Source organism: Pristiophorus japonicus, chromosome X (assembly GCF_044704955.1).
Source record: "Pristiophorus japonicus isolate sPriJap1 chromosome X, sPriJap1.hap1, whole genome shotgun sequence".
Classification (NCBI taxonomy): domain Eukaryota; kingdom Metazoa; phylum Chordata; class Chondrichthyes; family Pristiophoridae; genus Pristiophorus; species Pristiophorus japonicus.
In genome coordinates this window covers 3,634,014-3,658,849 of record NC_092010.1, presented here as the reverse complement: position 1 = coordinate 3,658,849, position 24,836 = coordinate 3,634,014, and the positions used below count along the sequence as shown (strand labels likewise).

The window sequence follows — 24,836 nt, the reverse complement described above, 5'->3', positions numbered from 1 at the left end:
GATGCTGATTTGATGCCACACTGCTATTTTCGTCACCTTCACTGAAGCTATCTCCCTCTCTTAACCTCGCACAGCTAAACATGCGTTCAGCAGCAGGAAGGATCCCCCACCAGCAATATTTAAAGGGATCATCAACAATTTTCAAGTAACTAGCTTTTTGATTTCTACTGCCTGGTGTAAGTTTGTCGAACTGATTGGAGCATTTTTCAAAGTTGTTCAGTTGCAATTGGAGAAGGCTTTGCTTCTGAAATCAAGGGTGCTGGTCAGACCACTTTCTCCCAGTCATGGGTGCTGTAGTTGTCATCCCCCTGCCACATGACAGTGAGATGGAGCAGATGCAGCGAAGAAGAGAACAAGCTGCTCACAAAGGGAGAGCTCTCAGCAGGTGGCTGTACCCACCTCGGGCCTTCCGAGTGAAATATTATTACCTCAACCTGAGCCAGGAGCAGTGTCAATTGCATCTGCAATTTATGAAGGAGGTTCTCACAGATCTCTTCCACCTCTTACAACCAGAGCTGCAGCCTCACTCCAGGGCAAGGACAGCATTACCAGTGGATGTGCAGGTGACCATGGCCCTCACTTTTAGTGTCAGGAACCTCCCAGGCTTGAGCAGGTGACATCTGTAACATGTCACAGTTCGCTGTCCACTGCTGCATAAGAGAGGTGACAGAAGCACTTAATGGCAGGAAAGGGGACTTCATTGTCTTAAACATAGAAACATAGAAAATAGGTGCAGGAGTCGGCCATTCAACCCTTTGAGCCTGCACCGCCATTTGATAAGATCATGGCTGATCATTCCCTCAGGACCTCTTTGCTGCTTTCTCTCCATACCCCTTGATCCCCTGAGCCGTAAGGGCCATATCGAACTCCATCTTGAATATATCCAATGAACTGGCATCAACAACTCTCTGCGGCAGGCAATTCCATAGGTTAACAACTCTCTGACTAGAGAGAAGCAGATGGAGTGTGCATGTGACTTTGCCACAAGAGCGGATTTCCCCATGGCACAGGGTACCATCGACTGCACGCACATAGCTTTGTGGGCACCGTATATAATTGCTTAGCAATATAGGAGCAAGAGTAGGCCATTGAGCCCCTCGATGCTGTTCCTCTATTCAATGATAAATCCCCAGGGCCTGATGGACTGCATCCCAGAGTACTTAAGGAGGTGGCCTTGGAAATAGTGGATGCATTGACAGTCATTTTCCAACATTCCATTGACTCTGGATCAGTTCCTATAGAGTGGAGGGTAGCCAATGTAACCCCACTTTTTAAAAAAGGAGGGAGAGAGAAAACAGGGAATTATAGACCGGTCAGCCTGACATCGGTAGTGGGTAAAATGATGGAATCAATTATTAAGGATGTCATAGCAGTGCATTTGGAAAGAGGTAATATGACAGGTCCAAGTCAGCATGGATTTGTGCAAGGGAAATCATGCTTGACAAATCTTCTGGAATTTTTTGAGGATGTTTCCAGTAAAGTGGACAAGGGAGAACCAGTTGATGTGGTATATTTGGACTTTCAGAAGGCTTTCGACAAGGTCCCACACAAGAGATTAATGTGCAAAGTTAAAGCACATGGGATTGGGGGTAGTGTGCTGACATGGATTGAGAACTGGTTGTCAGACAGGAAGCAAAGAGTAGGAGTAAATGGGGACTTTTCAGAATGGCAGGCAGTGACTAGTGGGGTACCGCAAGGTTCTGTGCTGGGGCCCCAGCTGTTTACACTGTATATTAATGATTTAGATGAGGGGATTAAATGTAGTATCTCCAAATTTGCGGATGACACTAAGTTGGGTGGCAGTGTGAGCTGCGAGGAGGATGCTATGAGGCTGCAGAACAACTTGGATAGGTTAGGTGAGTGGGCAAATGCATGGCAGATGAAGTATAATGTGGATAAATGTGAGGTTATCCACTTTGGTGGTAAAAACAGAGAGACAGACTATTATCTGAATGGTGACAGATTAGGAAAAGGGGAGGTGCAAAGAGACCTGGGTGTCATGGTACATCAGTCATTGAAGGTTGGCATGCAGGTACAGCAGGCGGTTAGGAAAGCAAATGGCATGTTGGCCTTCATAGCGAGGGGATTTGAGTACAGGGGCAGGGAGGTGTTGCTGCAATTGTACAGGGCCTTGGTGAGGCCACACCTGGAGTATTGTGTACAGTTTTGGTCTCCTAACCTGAGGAAGGACATTCTTGCTATTGAGGGAGTGCAGCGAAGGTTCACCAGACTGATTCCCGGAATGGCGGGACTGACCTATCAAGAAAGACTGGATCAACTGGGCTTGTATTCACTGGAGTTCAGGAGAATGAGAGGGGACCTCATAGAAACGTTTAAAATTCTGACGGGGTTAGACAGGTTAGATGCAGGAAGAATGTTCCCAATGTTGGGGAAGTCCAGAACCAGGGGACACAGTCTAAGGATAAGGGGGAAGTCATTTAGGACCGAGATGAGGAGGAATTTCTTCACCCAGAGAGTGGTGAACCTGTGGAATTCTCTACCACAGAAAGTTGTTGAGGCCAATTCACTAAATATATTCAAAAAGGAGTTAGATGAAGCCCTTACTACTAGGGGAATCAAGGGGTATGGTGAGAAATCAGGAATGGGGTACTGAAGTTGCATGTTCAGCCATGAACTCATTGAATGGCGGTGCAGGCTAGAAGGGCCGAATGGCCTACTCCTGCACCTATTTTCTATGTTTCTATGTTTCTATGAGACCATGGCTGATCCATGACCTGTCTTCGTATACCAGTCTTTTGGCCCCTATCCCTTAATACCTTTACTAACAAAATGCCAGCAATCTCTAATGCAAAATTAACAACTGATCTAGCATAAATAGCCCTTTGCGGAAGAGAGCTCCAAACTTCTACCATCCTTTGTGTGAATAAGTCTTTCCTAATTTCACTCCTGAAAGGTCTGGCTCTAATTTTTAGACTATGCACCCCAGTCCCAGAATCCTAGTTTCTTTCTATCTACCCTAAGTATTCCCCTTAATACCTTGAAAACGTCAATCATATCACCCCTTAACCTTCTAAATTCTAGGGAATACAACCCTAATTTGTGTAATCTCTCCTCATAACTTAACCCTTGAAGTCCGGGTATCATTCTGGTAAACCTACACTACACAGCTTCCAAGGCCAATATATCCTTTCTAAGGTATGGTGCCCAGAACTATTCACAGCAATCCAGATATGATTTAACCAGGGTTCTGTATAGCTGCAGCATAACTTCGACCCCCTTGAATTCTGGTCCTCGAGATAAAGGCCAGGATTCCATTTGCCTTTTTAATTATTTTCTGTAACTGTTCATGACAAATTAATAATGTATTTACCTGAACTCCCAAGTCTCTTTCAACCTCCACTGTTTTTAAGAACATAAGATCAGAGAACGCAACACAGAAGTACAGTATCAAACATGGAAACTTTCTGATATGTGTTGCTCAGTTCTACACTTGGGAGTGACTGCTTTTCTCCAATGGATCGTCGGGTAGCTTTGTTTCAGAAATACGCTACAAGAACTTATGGAGATAAACATTAAACAAGGGGGGAGAAATCGGAAACGCCTTTTTTGCGTTACTTTTAACGCCAAGAAAAAGTTTGTGTCTCTCGCCCAGAAATTCGACAGAATCATTCCAGAGCTGACAGGGGCGATAAATCAGCCGTTGCACACCAGAGCTGGGGGGGCGATAACGAAAGTTTGGACTGTACATCTTGCAGACCCATTGCGCAAGCGCAGAACTGCAAATCAGATCCTGGGAAAAGCCGATCCCTAAAGGTGTGGCATAGTAATGCACCCATTAATATTTTCAAAATCACTTGATTTCACCCTCTGCCGTTATGTCTGTCGGCTGCTGCAAACTACAAGCCTCATGTACCGTGCTCTGTGTAAACCTTGCACTGACTGTGTCTTCTGAGGGAAGCGCTTCCTCATTTGTTTAAGTAGCCGCCAGTTAACGACTCTGTGAGTCTGGATCGACTGTTTTTCCAGACATTGTTATTGCCGGGCACTCAATGAGATGCATGCACTGAATTTACTGATTGGGGTGTAAGCGTGCACGTTGTACCAAGAATATGTCATGATTGGAGTGATCGTCAGCAGGCAGGCACTAATGGTTTGCGCCCCCGGAGAGCATCTAACGAATTTGACGTCGGGGCACTAAAAGCTGCGCACCCAGATGCTAAACTCTTAACGCTCGCATTAACAACCCCTTTGGCCACTAACTGAGGCTATAGATAACTGAAAATCCAGCCCAGAAATGTTACCTTGTGCATAATCCCTTTGGTAATACAGTCAGTCTTGAGGCGGCTATTCTCTAATTCAGGAGCTGTGAGGTAAAGTTTTACATCACATTCTCCATTTCAGAACCAAAAAGCCCGATCGCAGATGGCGCCTCATTCAGAAGAGAATAAAGATGAAGGTTTCAGGGGCTTCACTGAGGACACAGCCTCAGCTTTGGAAGAGACAGTTTCAGTTAAAAAGATCAACAGAGAAACTAGTACCTTGGTTTGTGAAAGTAAAGCTCGTAGTGAATCCAATAAAGGTATTTGTACCAGAATAAAGCATTTCAGTAAAGTATTTTTATTTTGAATAATTGAGGGTGTTTTAATGAGGAAGAGATGCTCTATGTTGATAACATGATTAATACAGTAGTCATTAAAATCATATTAACACAATGTCTTGCATTATTATGTAAATAACTTCAGCATCTCCTGTTCAACAAAAAACAAACCTTACATGCAAGAATATTACAATTAATTGGTTGAATTTTTGTTTGTGATCTTTTCAATTTATTCCACAGTTTTCTGCACTGGAAAGATTTTGGGTTCAGCAAATGAAGAAACAACCAAAGAGACTGAAAGCAGAAGATACGGTTTAAGAAATAGAGAGAGAAAAGTTTACACTGAAGAAAGGGAACTTTGTGACGATGATTACCTGTGTATGTGTAAAGTAACTTATCCATTTCCTCAGGGCAGGAATAATTTATTGGGTGTTTTGATGAGAGACACAGTGTCTTGATAGGCCAGGGGATTGGTGGAGCAACACAGCATGTCAGAGTGGTGGGACAGGAGTGCAGGCCTGTGTTTGCCCACAAACAGGCACCGATTGTTTTTCCTTAATGAAAAAGAACAATCACAAATATGATCCCAAACTATTGATGATAATTCTGGAATGTTGTAATAAAATTGAATGGGACGTTCAGTAATAATAAACTATTGGCTCCTGATTATAGACAGCTCCTTGTCTAAGATTGTGAAGCATCCTATGCCAGCCTACAGCAGGACCTGGACAACATCCAAGCTCGGGCTGACAAGCGGCAGCCAACATTCAAACTTATGAAATGCAAGCAATGACCATCTCCAAAGAGTTAACAATACAGCCAGAATTAAGTTGGGAATCAGCATAGTTTTGAAGGCGTGTGGAGAGATTTGAAAGACATAACTGAAAGGTCAAATTTGAGAAGTGGCAGTGTCCCCAAGAGTGATTTGCCTGATGGTTTAGAGGGACTTTGCTAACTGGATATGCAGGTTGAAATTAATTCAAAGAATGAGGACGCTAAAGCTACAGGAAATAATTCAGCCTCCTTGTGAAAAATTACCTTCCTGCCCACTCCTAATCTTATCTGGTGTGGCACAGCTTGGAGATATTGTTGCTAGTTTTTGCATTGCTCTTGTTAATTGAGGGCAGTGCTGCCTTCTTGGAGTAAAGAACCAGATATGTCACTCAGAACAAGCCCTTGTATACAACAGAGTGAGGGAAGATCGTGGGTGTAAATTTTATAGAGGGAAGATGCCCCAATTGTTTTCCTCAGCTGATAGATCATGGAAATATTGTACCTGTATGAGCAGACTAAATTGCAATCAAAAAATGAGGAAGTTCATATCTACGATAGATAATCTATCCTTCCTCAGTACTAGACCCCTTCACTTCAATGATCACTGAACAATGAACTGAGACACTGAACCATCTTTAATTTGTATTTTATGTTAGTTTGTGAAGATTGCGAGACATTTTTTATTGAAGAATGTCCTGTGCATGGTCCTCCAGTGTTCATAAAGGATACAATGGTCGAATCCAGTCAGCCAGACAGAGCACGTTTAACTATTCCGGACGGTCTCAGCATAGCGACCTCAAAAATTCGAAAAGCTGGTCTTGGTGTATGGAATGAAGGGAAGGTTATTCCCAAGGGCATGCACTTTGGACCCTATGAAGGAGTAGTATCAAATGAAGAAACAGCTGCTGTCAGTGGATATGCATGGGCGGTAAGTGACCATCCAGGTTCCTATTTTATAAAATAAAAGTTGTACCTATTTGAATTTATTTTCTATAAATTATCCAAGGTTCCCATTCTTTGTTGCTACTCAGTGAGTCCTATTGGTAAGTCGCCAGCAAGTGAAGATAGAATTAGTCTATGTTGTGATGCCTCTTGTGTTTAACAAGCCTGCCAACACATGGAAATGTTCACAAATGAAGAATGGATTACCGGGTGTGTTTATTTTAGGGTTGGCAGCAGCCATGGAACTAAACATGAATCACCACCATCAGGAAGGGAGAAAGCAAATCTGTCTCTAACTGACTGAAACCCACCAAACACCCCCACAGGGGATACAGTTGCAATTCTTCCCACTGAGACCAAAGGTGTATCAAAGTTAACAGCACCTTCCCCAGGGCTGATAGTGTCAGTGCTGAGAGAAAAATCGCACTCACCACAGAGACAAAAATCCCTTCAAGCTGCTATGTCCAAACTCTGTGGCAGTGAAATTCAGAGTTCTCGTGCTGGTCATTAAGGTCGGTTTATGTTGAACAAATGGCCGCTGCCTCGCTTCCACTGGGTCCTGCAGGTGCCGCCATTTTCAGGAGGTCGGTGGTGTTGCCGTTGACTGTGCTCACTCCAGATATTTAGATGAGGCAGATCATGACATCACTGAGTGAGGAATGCTGATTTGATGCAATATCTGCCATTGTCAACGTTGCCGCTCCATTTTGCGCCCTCTCCTCATCACGACCAGCTGACCATGTGTTCAGCAGCAGTAAGGACCCCCAGCAGTGGTATTTAAAGATCATCAACAACTTGCAGCTGACTTGCTGTTTGATTGTCCTGGCTCTGTCACTGTGTCTGCAACTGTTTGGAGCTTTCCATAGTTATTTAAAGTTGTTGAGGTGACAGGCAGTGTTGCTGCAAGTGGAGAACGCCTTGTTTCTCATTTAAAGGCTTCTGGTCACACCAATTGCTCCCAGTCATGGGGTCTCTACTTGCATTCCCCCTGACGCTCGGGTATGACAGGGAAATGGCGCAGAGGCAGCAAAGAAGAGGATAAGGTGCTCGCAGAGGGAGAGGCAGGAGAGCTCTCGGCAAGAGGCCTTACCCACTTAGGGTCATCCAAGATCACTTCTCCTACCTGTGCTTAAGCAGGAGCAGAGTATTAGGAGGCTTGGCTTCACCGAGGAAGTGGTCACAGAACTCTGCCGCCTCCTGCAACCGAACCTGCAGCCTCAGAAAATCTCCTTACTGTTTCTCTTGGCTGTTTGGCCATGGCTTTCTCCACAATGACAATGAGGTGTCTCTGCAACAAAGCACTTCCCCTTTTATTAGTGCAGGGAGCCAAGCCCAAACTTCACTGGCTTAGTCCTGAACAGGGGGGCCAATATCATGTGTTGTCTGCTGGCCAATCAGCAGCATGTTTAGCCCTCAGATAAGTGCTACAATCATTATAATGAGGCAGCATGAATTTTAGAGGCTGTCTGCACTACTTTCAACAGGCACATCACGCTTCGCTCTGCCATCGGCCATTTTCAGGCCAAATCCAATTTCTAGGCCTATGTCAATTGCATTCTTACATTGATTCCCCACTCCTGTGTTTGAGGAACAGAGACTCTTGGTAATGGATGACCTTGTAGCTGTTATCATTTTAATCCAATGACTTTGAGCTGGAGCCAAGGTCAACTAAGAATGAGCCTACATTCCAGTCCCTTGTACATTGTTCATAGTCTGATTGATCCAGTCATGCTGTTCTAATTCAGGTATTCTATTAAAGCAGTTCCAGGAGATTCCCAGAGCCTGCTGTCATTGTATTTATGGACAGAGAAGAGTCCTAGTTTCAGAATGCATTGAACTGTATTTGCCAAATACAAATCTGGGGCGCTCTGACAATACAGTAATTCAGGGACCTTTCCCGACTGTACAATGATGCCAAAAAATGTTCAGCTCCATTCTATTTTTGTAGGTCCTATGCCACAACATTTCCGTCCAAGCAATTTTGCTGATCAGAGCACCCTGATGCAATGGTATAATCACAGAAAACAGGTAAGGGGATGGTCAGTTAATACTAAAAGAAGTAGTGGGCAACTGTACAACAATCTTGCAATTCTTGCTAAGGCTGATCACAGGCTAAAATAAAGATAACATTGTTTTTAAAATTTTTATTAATCCAGTCTTTATCAAAAAACCTTTCTGCAGATCAGTAAATCCAACAAGGATTTTGAATACATTGATGCGAAGGATGAATCAACATCAAATTGGATGAGGTGAGGCAAGACTGATAGCATACTGTGAGGATCACAAGACAGTAACAGATAAGGAAGATCATTTCTCCCATTTAATTTGATCATCCAGGACAATATCCGCCCAACAACCAGTCAGCCTCTCATTCTGGGTAGTTGTGGCCGGGAAGCCGAGTACAACATTTTAAATCAGCTTTAGGCGTTAAATTCAGCTGGATCTCTGCACCTCCCCCGTCCCCATCACATCCTCCCTCTGCTCCCTCCCTGGAAATATCGGGGACATTGGGCCATAAATTGCATCCTCTTCAGGTGTGTATGATGTGCGCATGTGGCTGAAGAGGCCCCGCAAGCTCCGGGTTTAGGAACGCGATGCTCATGCACCAAAAGCCCGCAATTGCGATCTGTCAAAGTTTCTGTTGACAGATCGCACGAAACCTGGGGAAGGGCCTTCACGAGTGGAGAGTTGGGCTCTTTGCCCACTTCCTGCCCAGCAACTGTCCTTAAAATTCTTACGCCTGGAAAAAGCAGATGTAAGGCCTTTTACCAGCATAAGAGTTTTAAAAGATAAATTTTATCACTAATGTTGATATTAAAAACCTTGTCCATTAAGATATGTTTAGTGTTAGCCTTATTAAAATATTTTTTTAATTCAAAAAAACAATTTTTTTTTGAAAATATTTAATTCAATTTCAATTAATTTTAAATATGTGAGGTGTTTATTGTAAATTTATGTATTGTGTTTGTGATTTTGGGGGTATTCCCATTGATAGTAATTGGAGCTTGTACAAACGGAACCCACTATTACTATCAATGAGAATACTCTATTATCATTGATGGTCCAGGCCCATGTGATCCCAGGTTGCCCACAAGCTCCAGGGTTGCATGGGCCTCTGCTCTGGGCTGCGCATCTAGGCCTTGGATCGGAAGTGATCATTCCTCCTGGACCACCAGGTACTTTTGTTAAAAAAAATTTGATCGGAGGCATCTGCCCACGGGAAGCCTCCGACCGCAATTTCTGGCCTATTATCTTTTGCATCTACACTGAAGCGATTGGTCTCCGCTCCCCACAGCAAGTTGAAATTTGTCCATGGCTGGGGACATGTCCTGTCATTCCAAAACACTATGCTAATATGCTTTTCATTCTGTAATCAATTCAAAATGTTAACTTATTTTTGTCCACTGAAATGAAGAAAGACTTGCATTTATATCATGCCTGTCACGACTACCTGACATCTCAAAGCACATTACAGCCAATGAAATACTTTTGGAGTGTAGTCACTGTTGTAATGTGGCAATCGCAACAGCCAACTTTCACACAGCCAACTCTGCAAACAGCAATGTAATAATGATCAGATAATCTGTTTTTGTTATGTTCCCGTGGGCAGATGCCTCCGATCAAATTCTTTTTAACAAAAGAACCTGGTGGTCCAGGAGGAATGATCACTTCCGATCCAAGGCCTAGATGCGCAGCGCAGAGCAGAGGCCCATGCAACCCTGGAGCTTGTGGGCAACCTGGGATCACATGGGCCTGGACCACCAATGATAATAGAGTATTATGTGCTTTGAGATGTCAGGCGAGAGGCAGCGGCCTATAAAGGCTCAGCAGTCGGTCAGTCCGGGGAGCGTCGAGAGAGGCGGGAGTCGGCGAGAGGCAGCGGCCTAGAAAGGCTCAGCAGTCGGGCAGTCCGGGGAGCGTCGAGAGAGGCATGGCTTGTACAGCTCCAGTTGGGAGAGAAAGCAAAAAAGAAGTAGAAAGAAATCAAAAGGTGACGTCACAGCCAAGGGGGTAAGTGATTGGCTGGTGATTGATGAGTAGCTTTTCTTTTTCTTTCTTTTTTATATCAGTCAGTAACTTTTAACATTGTTGTTGCCAATTTAAGTGTATCTAAGGGTTAAGTAATGGCAGGAGAGCTCGGTCACGTGATATGCTCCTCCTGTACCATGTGGGAACTCGGACACTTCCGGTGTCCCTGATGACTACATCTGCGGGAAGTGTATCCGCCTCCATCTCCTGACGGACCGCGTTGCGGAATTGGAGCTGAGGGTGGATTCACTCTGGAGCATCCACGATGCTGAGAATGATGTGAGTAGCACATGCAGCGAGTTGGTCTTACCGCAGGAGAAGGGTCCACAGCCAACTAGGGAATGGAAGACCAGCAGGAAGAGTAGTGCAAGGAAGGTAGTGCAGGGGTCCCCTGTGGTCATCCCCCTGCAAAACAGATACACTGCTTTGAGTACTGTTGAGGGGGATGACTCATCAGGGGAGGGCAGCAGCAGCCAAGTTCATGACACCGTGGCTGGCTCTGTTGCACAGGAGGGCAGGAAAAAGAGTGGGAGAGCGATAGTGATAGGGGATTCAATTGTAAGGGGAATAGATAGGCTTTTCTGCAGCCGCAACCGAGACTCCAGGATGGTATGTTGCCTCCCTGGTGCAAGGGTCAAGGATGTCTCGGAGCGGGTGCAGGACATTCTAAAAAGGGAGGGAGAACAGCCAGTTGTCGTGGTGCACATTGGTACCAACGACATCGGTGAAAAAAGGGATGAGGTCCGACAAAACGAATTTAAGGAGCTAGGAGCTAAATTTTAAAAGTAGGACCTCAAAAGTAGTAATCTCAGGATTGCTACCAGTGCCACGTGCTCGTCAGAGTAGGAATCGCAGGATAGCGCAGATGAATACGTGGCTTCAGCAGTGGTGCAGCAGGGAGGGATTCAAATTCCTGGGGCATTGGAACCGGTTCTGGGGGAGGTGGGACCAGTACGAACCGGACGGTCTGCACCTGGGCAGGACCGGAACCAATGTCCTAGGGGGAGTGTTTGCTAGTGCTGTTGGGGAGGAGTTAAACTAATATGGCAGGGGGATGGGAACCAATGCAGGGAGACAGAGGGAAACAAAAAGGAGACAAAAGCAAAAGACAGAAAGGAGATGAGGAAAAGTGGAGGGCAGAGAAACCCAAGGCAAAGAACAAAAAGGGCCACTGTACAGCAAAATTCTAAAAGGACAAAGGGTGTTAAAAAAACAAGCCTGAAGGCTTTGTGTCTTAATGCAAGGAGTATCCGTAATAAGGTGGATGAATTAACTGTGCAAATAGATGTTAACAAATATGACGTGATTGGGATTACAGAGACGTGGCTCCAGGATGATCAGGGCTGGGAACTCAACATCCAGGGTTATTCAGGAAGGATAGAATAAAAGAAAAAGGAGGTGGGGTAGCATTGCTGGTTAAAGAGGCGATTAATGCAATAGTTAGGAAGGACATTAGCTTGGATGATGTGGAATCTATATGGGTAGAGCTGCAGAACACCAAAGGGCAAAAAACATTAGTGGGAGTTGTGTACAGACCTCCAAACAGTAGTAGTGATATTGGGGAGGGCATCAAACAGGAAATTAGGGGTGCATGCAATAAAGGTACAGCAGTTATAATGGGTGACTTTAATATTCACATCGATTGGGCTAACCAAATTGGAAGCAATACGGTGGAGGAGGATTTCCTGGAGTGCATAAGGGATGGTTTTCTAGACCAATATGTCGAGGAACCAACTCGGGGGGAGGCCATCTTAGACTGGGTGTTGTGTAATGAGAGAGGATTAATTAGCAATCTCGTTGTGCGAGGCCCCTTGGGGAAGAGTGACCATAATATGGTGGAATTCTGCATTAGGATGGAGAAAGAAACAGTTAATTCAGAGACCATGGTTCAGAACTTAAAGAAGGGTAACTTTGAAGGTATGAGGCGTGAATTGGCTAGGATAGATTGGCGAATGATACTTAAGGGGTTGACTGTGGATGGGCAATGGCAGACATTTAGAGACCGCATGGATGAACTACAACAATTGTACATTCCTGTCTAGCGTAAAAATAAAAAAGGAAAGGTGGCTCAACCATGGCTATCAAGGGAAATCAGGGATAGTATTAAAGCCAAGGAAGTGGCATACAAATTGGCCAGAAATAGCAGCGAACCAGGGGACTGGGAGAAATTTAGAACTCAGCAGAGGAGGACAAAGGGTTTGATTAGGGCAGGGAAAATGGAGTACGAGAAGAAGCTTGCAGGGAACATTAAGGCGGATTGCAAAAGTTTCTATCGGTATGTAAAGAGAAAAAGGTTAGTAAAGACAAACGTAGGTCCCCTACAGTCAGAATCCGGGGAAGTCATAACTGGGAACAAAGAAATGGCAGACCAATTGAACAAGTACTTTGGTTCGGTATTCACTAAGGAGGACACAAACAACCTTCCGGATATAAAAGGGGTCAGAGGGTCTAGTAAGGAGGAGGAACTGAGGGAAATCCTTATTAGTCGGGAAATTGTGTTGGGGAAATTGATGGGATTGAAGGCCGATAAATCCCCAGGGCCTGATGGACTGCATCCCAGAGTACTTAAGGAAGTGGCCTTGGAAATAGCGGATGCATTGACAGTCATTTTCCAACATTCCATTGACTCTGGATCAGTTCCTATCGAGTGGAGGGTAGCCAATGTAACCCCACTTTTTAAAAAAGGAGGGAGAGAGAAAACAGGGAATTATAGATCGGTCAGCCTGACCTCAGTAGTGGGTAAAATGATGAAATCAATTATTAAGGATGTCATTGCAGCGCATTTGGAAAGAGGTGACATGATAGGTCCAAGTCAGCATGGATTTGTGAAAGGGAAATCATGCTTGACAAATCTTCTGGAATTTTTGGAGGATGTTTCCAGTAGAGTGGACAAGGGAGAACCAGTTGATGTGGTATATTTGGACTTTCAGAAGACTTTCGACAAGGTCCCACACAAGAGATTAATGTGCAAATTTAAAGCACATGGGATTGGGGGTAGTGTGCTGACATGGATTGAGAACTGGTTGTCAGACAGGAAGCAAAGACTAGGAGTAAATGGGTACTTTTCAGAATGGCAGGCAGCGACTAGTGGGGTACCGCAAGGTTCTGTGCTGGGGCCCCAGCTATTTACACTGTACATTAATGATTTAGACGAGGGGATTAAGTGTCCTATCTCCAAATTTGCAGATGACACTAAGTTGGGTGGCAGTGTGAGCTGCGAGGAGGATGCTGTGAGGCTGCAGAGTGACTTGGATAGGTTAGGTTAGGTTAGGTGAGTGGGCAAATGCATTGCAGATGAAGTATAATGTGGATAAATGTGAGGTTATCCACTTTGGTGGTAAAAACAGAGAGACAGACTATTATCTGAATGGTGACAGATTAGGAAAAGGGGAGGTGCAACGAAACTTGGGTGTCATGGCACATCAGTCATTGAAGGTTGGCATGCAGGTACAGCAGGCGGTTAAGAAAGCAAATGGCATGTTGGCCTTCATAGCGAGGGGATTTGAGTTGTAAGGGGTTTTCAGGGAGTGTTGTTGTGCCTTGGCTGTCTCCCTCTGGGCTTCTGCCCTCACAGCTTATGCCTGGCCTGTGAGGTACCCTGAGTGCTGCAAGAGCACCCCTGGAGAGACTGTGTCCACACCTTTTGAAGAGAGTTTTGAGACTCGTGCGTCCCCACAGCTTATGCCTAGCCTGTGAGGCACCTGTGAGTGTCAAACACTCCTAACCCCTTCTTCCCACGCCTGTGACTCACAGTTGAGCATTTTCGAGGCGCTCCTAGCTTCCCTTACACTGTTCTGACATAAGACTCAGGATCAGGAGGTGTAATACAATAGAACTGAGACAAGGTGATTCCTAGAGGAACTTAGGCTTCCAATTTATTTGACAAGGTGTAACTCAACAAACAGCATTACACCAACAAAACAATCCCCCTAAATCCCACTAAACGGAAACAACAAAAATCTTTGCACAAGTTTAGCAGTACAAAGCCCAACCTTCCACCTTTCCTGGCCTAACTGAGTTGGGAGTTCCGGGGACCAGAGGTTATACTTACTACTGTGCCTTCTGCAAGTCTGGTGGTTTGTTTCTTCTATCTTCGGTGTCTTCGGACACTGGTTTTCCTTCAGTGTCGAGAGGCTTGCTGGTTGTTGGATCACGAGGGCAGGGAACCACCCACACTACGTCAGAAACCCCTTTTTATAGCCAGATTATCCAGTCCGCCTCTCCTGCTGAAATCGATTCTTCCCATTGGTGGGCTTTGTGATTTTGAAAAATGCAGCAGTTTTAGATTATTGCAGGTTTTTTCCACTGATGTTAACCTACTCAAGGTTTGAATGGGTGTTGATTGCGTTGGCCTCCTGCAGCCATTGTGTAGGCCCTTGGGTTGTTTTGGGTTCCCTGGTTTCTAAAGGTCTGCATAATTTTCCTTCAATTCAGTTTTTCTAACCGACTCAAATTGGCCTCCTGTAGCCATTGTGTAGGTCCTTGGTTTGTTTTGGGTTCCCTAGTTTTCTGAAGATCTGCATAATTTCCTTCCATAGTGTAAACATGGGGAAGACAATAGTCCGATAATGGCTGTGAGTCAGTCCCATGGCTGCAAGTGCTCTCCCATTGGCTTGAAAGCCCCATGCTTCGGGCTGACTCTGTCTCACCATTGGCCCTCCGGTGTCCTCCCCTGTCCAATCACTGCTCTGCCAAGGTCAAACTGTATCGGTTTCAATTCACAGCACAGACTGATCCCACAGCCCTTTTCCTTCTGGGTAAAATGAGGGTGTTTTCGTCCTCCCCTCCATAATCTTCCATCTGACACAGTCAGACACCACTCGAGTGTGTCAAAGTTCAGGGTGCTGAGAAAACCCTAGGTCTCCCAAGTTGCCCAACGTTCCCCAGTTTAACTCTAAACTGATCCCGTCGATATATATCGTAATTCCTTTTAGCGCGGTACAAAACACAGAATCCAACAGGTTACAATATACGACAGCAATATACATATATGTACTTAAGGTTACAGCAGCAATTTTACATTGTGTCTCATTCAGTCTTAACCGTAAGACAAAGAAACCTGCCCTGCAAACTCCCAGGGGCCATGTATGAAAACGCAGTCATCCCTTGGAATAACAAAACCGCCTAAGTGTCGCGGTCAAGCTTTGTTTACACGCCTTGAGTGTTTAGCAACGGCTCTCCTGTCTGTGCAGTAGCCTGAGGAACTGCTTTCTTTTTCTTTTTCTCCTGAGCTTACAGCTTTTAACTAGGAGATAAGCTACAATCAGGAGTTGGCCGTTTACTAAGGCATGCGACCCCACCCGGATCCATGCAGGTGTGTCTGCCCGTATTCCCAAATCCCACCATGCTGGGGGTTTAATCTGGGCAATCTCCCCTGCTAGAATTTCAGTTTTCTGCTCCATGGTGTAAAAATGTTTTTGAGACAAATCCACTGCCTGGAGGAGGGCTGTAAGTTTCTCAGGTCGTGGGGCAATGGGATAGCCAAACTGGGCGACATATTGTTGTAGGTGGCTGAGGTTGTTTTGTACCGTGAGGTGAATTGTGGAAGGTTCAGGGATGGGTGTGATTCTGGTGTGTGCCACTTGAACCTCTGCCCTGGGTTTAAAGCAAAAGCTGCTGTACGGTATTGGACACCACCTTCCCGGTCTGTGTTCATACCGTTGGACACTTGTGGTGACACAATATATCCCACCGCCTACATATGCTACCTGTGGAGGCATGTGGTTAGGGGCCATTACCTCCATTGTGCAATTGATAGGCTCTGCCCCAGCAGTGCTGAACCCGCATTGTGGCCTTGCAAAAGCGTTCAAGTGCTGGGGGCACAGGATTACCTGTGCTCCCCTGCTCCGACAACCCGAGAGGTCTGTACCTGTCACAGTGTGCTCCCACATTGTGACATAAGGTGGGACCTCTTGGAATCGAACATGCACCCCTCCACGAATGACTCCCACATTCTCCACTCGGTACAGGGGTGCTGGTCGTGGGGACGCCCCCATCACGGGCATCCTGACCACCACACCCATGATGGTATGGTTTGACTTTCCACAGTTCACCGGTACCAGGTAGGCTTCCGACGCTACACGAAGTTGGCAAGGACTCAAAACATTATCATAAGGGTGCAGTGCTGCTAAGTGCTGGTTGCTGATCCAGGAGGGGACCTGTCCCTGTCTCAGATCCTCGAGGTTACTCCGTCCCTCTCCCAGAAACCAGGCCCCATAGAGCACGAACACCTCATTTTGGGCGGCTTGATCGGAGGCGTTTCTATCCTCCCGAATCAAGGCGTTTACAGCCCTGGCCTGTGCCTCCAATTGAGAGATAATCTCCTTTAAGTGAACTGTCATTGCCACCTCTACGTGGAGCGTGGATCCCACAAGGGTATTCTCGTCAGGATTTTGCGCAGCTGATTCTTTCACCCATTTATCTGGAGGGCCAGCTGCATGTTATCCAAACTGTTTATGGTGGACGCCCCGGTGTTAAACCCCGTAAAAATGTCATTTCAAGTGCCACGCCTCTGCCTGCCCGGTTCGGCCCTATCCCACTGTTTATGCAAGTCTGTCACTTTGACATCCCCGAAGTCCAGTTCGTAGAACTTCCGGAACACCTCCCGCAGCAGAGCCTGGTATAACAGCTCGGTTTCCCGGGGACACCACGTAGGTAGGCGGACTTCTGTCAGATTTAGCACCACTGATGCCACCACGTAGTGTACCCCCTGATAAAGTAGTTTCTCGGTAGGGACCAACACTAAACCATTCCCCGGCCCCCTGGTTGTTGTCGGGCACCCGTGTGGGACGGTGGGCTTGGCCGTGGGTGGGGGTTTTCTTTCCCGAACTACAAGTTCGGTGGCGTTTACTGGAACCCGGGGATTGGGGGTCACACACGCCTCCCCGCTGCGATCCCATACCACCCCATCCCCGACATCCTGCCACCACCTATAGAAAGCAATGGAGACCCCCTCTGAACACATGCGAGTGGATCCCCACATACACAAATAAATTCCTTGGTCGTACGCCCACCATTTCTCCCAGCACACCGTTACCCCGCCAGATGACCCCATGATGGTTCGGTAGGTATCATTATCCAGATGTTCCCAGTCCGAGTGTCGGTCTCCCACGTCCCTCTTGAGCTTTCTGAGCCACCACCACCGTCCCAGAGGTATGTCCTCTTGGCAAGTTAGGCATACCTTCCTGCCTTCTGTCACTCTCACTCTGGAAGTGGCCACAGCGATCTCCGGGCAGGGGATGGAGGCCTCTCCGTAGGTAAAGTCCTTATGGTTGGAGTACTTGGTGGAGTTCGATCCCAACCACCCAGGCCATCTCCCCTCGTGGGAGTAGGTGACCCGGCTATCCGCCGCCGGAGTCCCTTCTCCTGTGATCACTGTCGGCGCTCTGCCCCCGGAGCATCCGAAAACCAGGGAGTCCTCGGTGTCCCCTCGGTGCCCGGTGCAGATCCTTTGCGATACCAGCATCACTAACGTCCAGTAGGGAGGTGTTGACATCTGAAAGGCAAGAAGAACATGGCCTTGCCTTGAGAGACCTCTCCAGGCTCGGCCCACTTAACATGTTCCGAACATAAAATGCTGTACCCAACCGTCACTGCCTTACCTAAACACATATGCACACAACACAAAGTAACAAAACAGGAAGGGAAAATATACACACCGCCACCCGTCCCCGGGTGGCCAGGCTACATCCTGTCACTGTACAGGCGTCGTCGACCACTCGGCTGACCGTACCCTGGGGACCAGGACACCCTCCGCTGAGGGGCTCGTATAGTCCCCCTTAATGAGTCTTGTGCTGCCCTCCAAGGGCGTCCCGAGCCCCGGATAATCAGTGGGAGACCCTTGCTAGCGCAACAGAGCACCCTCCCTGTTGTCTTTCGCCTTCTCGGTCTGGGGCGGGAAGCTAAGTAAACAGGGGACCACGGCGCCCTGGTCATGGCACTCTGTTACTCCTCGTTACTGTCGGTGCAGAGTCCCACGTTATGGGCTGCAATGCTATCTCCTCCACCACTTGGGCTAGCCCCAGCTGATCCACCATGGGAGGTTCAGCTTCCCCTTGGACCTTGCTAATGGTAGAGCCTTTCTCCCTACTTCTGTTAGTGGGCTGGGAACCTCTACCCAGTAGTGGGATAGCCTTACAGGAGCAGTGAACCAGCCCTGGCTGTAGAGCTTCGGGGCCCACTGCCTCCTCCGGAGCCTCCAAATCCATGGGACCTGTTCTTCCCCCAGTGCCTGATTCCCTTCCCTTGCTCGTCCCCTCTGTTTTTTTACCTCTTTTGGGGTCAAACAATTTACACTGATTAATGTGATACCACTTCACCCGGCGAGGCAATCGAACCGCATAGACCATAGGGCTAGCCTTGTCGACTATGCTGTATGGTCCCATATACAATGGTTCAAATACCCCGACCCGGGCGAAGCTTCTCACCATCACCTGATCGCCCACCTCCCAAACGTGGTGACTGCGGGGTTCCAGCAGCAGCCGATTGGTACGGTGCTGTTTACCCATGTTGTTGGCCGCCTGTCAGTGAATCTGTTGAAGCTGTTCAAACAGATTCCTGACGAAGCGGTTCCGGTTCACCTCTCGAAGCTGCCCTTCGGTGAGAACCGGCGGCAACACATGCACTGGGGTTCTCATGATCCGGCCCGTCATCAGCTCATGGGGTGAGTACCCTGTGCTCTTTGACTGACTGGCCCGGATTCCCATGAGGACCAACAGTAAGACCTCCACCCACTTGTTCGGTGAGTCTCCCGTCTCCTTGCGCAGCCTTTCCTTTAGGGTCCGGTTCAGGCGTTCTATGGGGCCTGAGGACTGAGGGTTGTAGGCGACATGCCATTTGGCTCTTATCCCCAGCACCTTTAGGGTGGCCTGCATCACCTGGCCGGTGAAGTGGCTTCCCCGGTCGGACTCCACGATTTGAGGTAGACCCCACCGAGAGAACACCTCCCTCACCAGGATTTTTGCAGTCCTCACCGCGGGAGCTGTTCGGCAAGGGAAGGCTTCCACCCACTTAGAAAACACATCCACCAGGACGAGGCAGTATTTAAAACCTCACTGGGCGGCCGGTAGGGGTCCGATGTAGTGGATCTGGATTGACTGCCATGGTCCCTCTACCCGCCTGACGTGTCCCATAGACACCTTCCTTTTCTGAGGGTCTGGGTTGTTTGCAGCGCAAACCAGACAGCCTGCACAGAAGTCGCGGATGTCTTAGAACATAAGAACATAAGAATTAGGAACAGGAGTAGGCCATCTAGCCCCTCGAGCCTGCTCCGCCATTCAATAAGATCATGGCTGATCTGGTCGTGGACTCAGCTCCACTTACCCGCCCTCTCCCCGTAACCCTTAATTCCCTTATTGCTTAAAAATCTATCTATCTTTGACTTGAAAACATTCAATGAGCCAGCCTCAACTGCTTCCTTGGGCAGAGAATTCCACAGATTCACAACCCTCTGGGAGAAGAAATTCTTTCTCAACTCAGTTTTAAATTGGCTCCTCCGTATTTTGAGGCTGTGCCCCCTAGTTCTAGTCTCCCCCACCAATGGAAACAACCTCTCTGCCTCTATCTTGTCTATCCCTTTCATAATTTTAAATGTTTCTATAAGATCACCTCTCATCCTTCTGAACTCCAACGAGTAAAGACCCAGTCTACTCAATCTATCATCATAAGGTAACCCCCTAATTTCTGGAATCAGCCTAGTGAATCGTCTCTGTACCCCTTCCAAAGCTAGTATATCCTTCCTTAAGTAAGGTGACCAAAACTGCACACAGTACTCCAGGTGCGGCCTTACCAATACCTTATACAGTTGCAGCAAGACTTCCCTGCTTTTGTACTCCATCCCTTTCGCAATGAAGGCCAACATTCCATTTGCCTTCCTGATTACCTGCTGCACCTGCAAACTAACCTTTTGGGATCCAGAAGAGTTTCATGCACAAGGACCCCCAGGTCCCTTTGCACCACAGCATGTTGCAATTTCTCCCCATTCAAATAATATTCCCTTTTACTGTTTTTTTTCCCCAAGGTGGATGACCTCACACTTTCCGACATTGTATTCCATCTGCCAAACCTTAGCCCATTCGCTTAACCTATCCAAATCTTCCTGGAGGCCTGGCCACCACCCTGCCTTTTCTACCGTTGCCAGGTAGATTCCAGCCCAGGGTGTCCCGCACCTGGACCCTCATGGGCCAGCTGAAGGAATTCCCTCCGGTGTTGTGGCGGCACTACCCATTTGTCCCCTTTAAACAACATGCCTACCCGCACAGCAATATCTGCAGCACTGTATGGGCCCTCCGCCTTTTCCCCCTTTTTGATAGCAGCCAAGGCAGCCTTCAGGACCGGATCCTGCATCTGGACTACTTTAAGGTCCGGGGCCGCAGCTGCCCCTACGCTCCCTTGTGTCCCTGGCTTGCTTCTTGCTGCTGCTATCCTGCCTGCCTCGTATGGGTCCCATGGGCGACCTGTACGAGCACCTTCCCTTGCCAACAGGTCTGCCTGCTGGTTACCTTCCCCCCATGGCTCAGTTTTGGAGTGGGCCTTTACCTTATGGATATATACATCCCCGGTTTCTCCCACTGCAGCCACGATCTTTTCTAGCAGGGGTTTGGTCACAAGGGGCTTCCCATCCGCAGAGGTGTACCCCCGGCGTGACTAAATTGCCAGATACTCTGTACACGAATTGCAAGTGAACATGCTGTCCGAGCAAATCGTGTATGGGGTAGGAAATTCCTCGGGGTGTGTGACCACATACATCACCGCCGAGAGTTCCGCCTGCTGGGCGCTCAGGGTGCATGGGAGTTTAAGAGCCAAGGCAATCCCTGCTTTGGGATCCCAAACTCCGCAGCCCGTGAGTCTTGTACCCGCGGACACTGAACTGGAGCCATCAACGTTGATCTCGCGGCTTGTGGGGTGTATCCCTGCCCGAAATCCAAAGTTGATGTCCCATACCCCCTCCACAGAGCATCTATGCGGGCTGCCCTGGATAGATTAAATTTGCTGCGAGCCTGGGCTCGCAGAGGCCCTTGACCTTTAAAGTCATTTGGGAGAGGAGGAGGGTCCAGCGAGTGATTCTAGCACTGCTCACTGTCCCGTCCTTAATCCTCCCATCCAACAGCATCTGCGTCGGGGTATGATGGGTGAGGAGTGTAATGGGGGATATTCCGGTAAAGATCTGAGCTCTCTTTACTGCCCAGTGGGTGGCAAGCAAGTGCCTCTCACAATTGGAGTATCCCTTTTCTACCTCCGTGAGGACCCTGGAGGAGTACACCACTGGTCTCAGCTGACCGTTTCGCCCCTGGAGCAACACTGCACTTAAGCTGTCGCCACTGGCTGCCACCTCCAGGAAGAATTCCTCCCCCCCCCATCAATTGCCCCTAGGGCTGGTGCTACCTGCAGGTCTCTCTTAAGACGGACAAATGCTGCCTCACAGCCCTCGTCCCATTCCCACTCGACCCCCTTATGCAGGAGTCTGAGCAGAGGGGTGGCAGTGGCTGCATAGTCCTCGATGAAGTCCCTACAGTAGCCAGTGATTCCCAGTAAAGACCTTACCTCCGACACATTCCTAGGGACAGGGAGTTCCTGCACTGCCTTTCTTCTAGCCTCATCAATGGCTCTTTCTCCTGCCCTTATCGTCAGGCCCAGGAACTTTACCTCTTCTAGACCTATCTGGGCTTTCTTGGGGTTAACTTTAAAATCCCCTTCCTTCAGTCAGACCAGCAGTTCGGCCAGCAGTGGACCGTGTTCCTCACTGCTGTCTGTGTAAGGGGTTTTCACAGGGTTGTTATTGTGCCTTGGGTGTCTCTCTCTGGGCTTCTGCCCTCACAGCTTATGCCTGGCCTGTGAGGTACCCTGAGTGCTGCAAGAGCACCCCTGGAGAGACTGTGTCCACAGCTTATGAAGGGGGTTTTGAGACTCGTGCGTCCCCACAGCTTATGCCTAGCCTGTGAGGCACCTGTGAGTGTCAAACACTCCTAACCCCTTCTTCCCTAGCCTGTGACACACAGTTGAGCGTTTTCGAGGCGCTCCTAGCTTCCCTTACACGGTTCTGACATAAGACTCACGATCAGGAGATGTAATACAATAGAACTGAGACAAGGTGATTCCAAGAGGAACTTTAGGCTTCCAATTTATTTGGCAAGGTGTAACTCAACAAACAGCAATACACCAACAAAACAATCCCCCTAAATCCCACTAAACGGACACAACGAAAATCTTTACACCAGTTTAGCAGTACAATGCCCAACCTCCCACCTTTCCTGGCCTAACTGAGTTGGGAGTTCTGGGGACCAGAGGTTATACTCACTACTGTGCCTTCTGCAGTCTGGTGGTTTGTTTCTTCTATCTTCAGTGTCTTCGGACACTGGTTTTCCTTCCGTGTCGAGAGGCCTGTGGTTGTGGTTGTTGAATCACCAGGGCAGGGAAAATCATCACTCCTCTCTTCTTCACTACGTCAGAAACCCCTTTTTTTATAGCCAGATTATCCAGTCCGCCTCTCCTGCTGAAGTCGATTCTTCTCATTGGTGGACTTTTGATTTTGAAAAATGCAACAGTTTGAGGTTTTTAGTTTTTTTTTCCCACTGATCTTAACCTACTCAAGGTTTGAGTGGGTGTTGATTGCATTGGCCTCCTGTAGCCATTGTGCTAGTCTGGCCTGAGCCAGATATTTCTATGCCTGATGTTGGAATATGTATGTGGCATTGTTTCAATGCTAATGTTTTCAAGGGGCAAGTTTCGAGGGTATACAGTTCCCAGACAATTTGATTAGTTCCAATGTCCAAACTGGCCCTTTTGATATTGACTCCACCCCTTTTCTTGCAGACCTTTAAAAAAATCCCAAATTCGATTAAAGTTCATAGTTTCTTCCATGTGCACTTTAGGATTTCAAACTTTCTGGTAGATAGTTCCAAATTAAATTCCCTTTCCTATGAGTCCAAACACGGGGGGGGTCTCCATTTGTGTCCCAAAGTTTTCCTTCCATCGGTTTCAATTCACAGCACAGACTGATCCCACAGCCCTTTTCCTTCTGGGTAAAATGAGAGGGTTTTCGTCCTCCCCTACATAATCCCCCATCTGACACAGTCAGACACCACTTGAGTGTGTCAAAGTTCAGGGTGGTGAGAAAACCCTAGGTCTCCCAAATTGCCCAACTTTCCCCAGTTTAACTCTAAACTGATCCCGTCAATATATATCGTAATTCCTTTTAACGCGGTACTAAACACAGAAATCCAACAGGTTACAATACACGACAGCAACATACATATATGTACTTAAGGTTACAGCAGTAATTGTACATTGAGTCTCATTTCGGTCTCAAACGTAAAACAAAGAAACCTGCCCTGCAAACTCCCCAGGAGCCATGTATGAAAACGCAGTCATCCCTGGAAATAACAAAACCGCCTAAGTGTCGCGGTCATTTTGTTTACACACCTTGAGTGTTTAGCAACGGCTCTCCTGGCTGTGTAGTAGCCTGAGGAACTGCGTTCTTTTTTTCTTTTTCTCCTGAGCTTACAGCTTGTAACTAGCAGATAAGCTACAATCAGGAGTTGGCCGATTACTAAGGCATGCGATCCCACCCGGATCCATGCAGGTATGTCTGCCCGTATTCCCAAATCCCACCATGCTGGGGGTTTAATCTGGGCAATCTCCCCTGCTAGAATTTCAGTTTTCTGCTCCATGGTGTAAAAATGTTTTTGAGACAAATCCACTGCCTGGAGGAGGGCTGTAAGTTTCTCAGGTAGTGGGGCAATGGGATAGCCAAACTGGGCGACATATTGTTGTAGATGGCTGAGGTTGTTTTGTACCGTGAGGTGAATTGTGGAAGGTTCAGGGATGGGTGTGATTCTGGTGTGTGCCACTTGAACCTCTGCCCTGGGTTTAAAGCAAAAGCTGCTGTACGGAATTGGACACCACCTTCCCGGTCCGTGTTCATACCATTGGGCACTTGTGGTGACACAATATGTCCCACCGCCTACATACGCTACCTGTGGAGGCATGTGGTTAGGGGCCATTACCTCCATTGTGCAATTGATAGGCTCTGCCCCAGCAGTGCTGAACCCGCATTGTGGCCTTGCAAAAGCGTTCAAGTGCTGGGGGCACAGGATTACCTGTGCTCCCCTGCTCCGACAACCCGAGAGGTCTGTACCTGTCACAGTGTGCTCCCACATTGTGACATAAGGTGGGACCTCTTGGAATCGAACATGCACCCCTCCACGAATGACTCCCACATTCTCCACTCGGTACAAGGGTGCTGGTCGTGGGGACGCCCCCATCACGGGCATCCTGACCACCACACCCATGATGGTATGATTTGACTTTCCACAGTCCACCGGTACCGGGTAGGCTTCCGACGCTACATGAAGTTGGCAAGGACTCAAAACATTATCGTAAGGGTGCAGTGCTGCTAAGTGCTGGTTGCTGATCCAGGAGGGGACCTGTCCCTGTCTCAGATCCTCGAGGTTACTCCGGCCCTCTCCCAGCAACCAGGCCCCATAGAGCACGCACACCTCATTTTGGGCGGCTTGATCGGAGGCGTTTCTATCCT

At 47.7% G+C, this 24,836-nt stretch overlaps 1 pseudogene; it reads left to right on the top strand.

The window, feature by feature from the left end:
• Positions 1-24,836, top strand: part of LOC139240779 (zinc finger protein 420-like) — a 134,989-nt pseudogene that overhangs the window by 11,120 nt on the left and 99,033 nt on the right.